Below are 1,094 nucleotides of genomic sequence, written 5' to 3' on the forward strand. Positions count from 1 at the left end.
GGGGGGGGGGGGGGGGGGGGATGGCATCGCGTGGTTTAACCCGGTGGGTGGGTGTGAGGTGGAGGAGGAGGATTCTGGGGCCAAAAGCAAGGAATATGATGAACAGGGTTTATCGACAGTGAGAAGAGGAGATAAAAAGAAAAGAAATCAACCAGAGACAGATTTCTCGGAGCAGCCATCCCATTTTGGCAAGTTATCCTTGTCTGCGTCTCATCGCCGTACTGTAGTTTTGGGTACTGATACTGGTGATCAATGATGGTGAGTACAAAGTGTACTCAAATGTAACCTGTTGACTCCTCCGGCATAAACCAAGTTGCAACTAATAGTCTGCTGAATGCTGAATGCGACATGGCATGGTATTATCAAACTCAAGGGGGTCAACTTCATCACACACGGCACGCTTGTGTATCAAGACGCATCCGGACAAGATGGAGCTTGTTCCGACCTGCCTCTTTCATGCACACACAACGATAACAAGAGGGGTTTTTTTTTTTTGCTTATTGTTACTATTGTTACTATTGTTACCAGTTTACTCTCGTCTCTTGCGTGTGGCTGCAGCCCAGCGCGTGGCGGCGCACAGGGGGGGGGGACAAGGGGGGGGTACTTGTGAATTGAAGGCCATGGTGGGTAATAAAGGAGAGGAAAAAAGCCCAGAGGGCCAGCTTTGAAATGAGAGTGAGACAGTGTTGACTCAAAAGGCCAAAAATAGAGTAAAAGTTGTGAAAAGAACGGGTAAAATATGCTGACTGTGCGTAAAGAGCTGAAAGATGAGTATTGCGAAGAAAACCAAATTGTGAAAGATGAAGTGAAGAAAAATGAGGCGAAATAGAAATCGGGGAATTTCATCGGCAGAGTGAGATGGGATCTGTCTGGGGGCTCTTTTAATGCTGAGGGGGGATCGCATCGCAGATAGAGGAGATGCCGCATCGACTGGGAGTGAGTTGGCAAAGCGCAAGCAAGGATCTCTCTCTCTCTCTCGTCGTAATTTTTCCTTTTTACGAATAAGCGGGCATTGGCATTTGTGTCCCCCAGATTTATTTTTACCAGAAACATGCATGGTCGTTTTTAATCTATTCCTTCCTCCTCAGCAGGGG

This window comes from Cordyceps fumosorosea (assembly GCF_001636725.1).
Source record: "Cordyceps fumosorosea ARSEF 2679 chromosome Unknown scaffold_9, whole genome shotgun sequence".
Classification (NCBI taxonomy): domain Eukaryota; kingdom Fungi; phylum Ascomycota; class Sordariomycetes; order Hypocreales; family Cordycipitaceae; genus Cordyceps; species Cordyceps fumosorosea.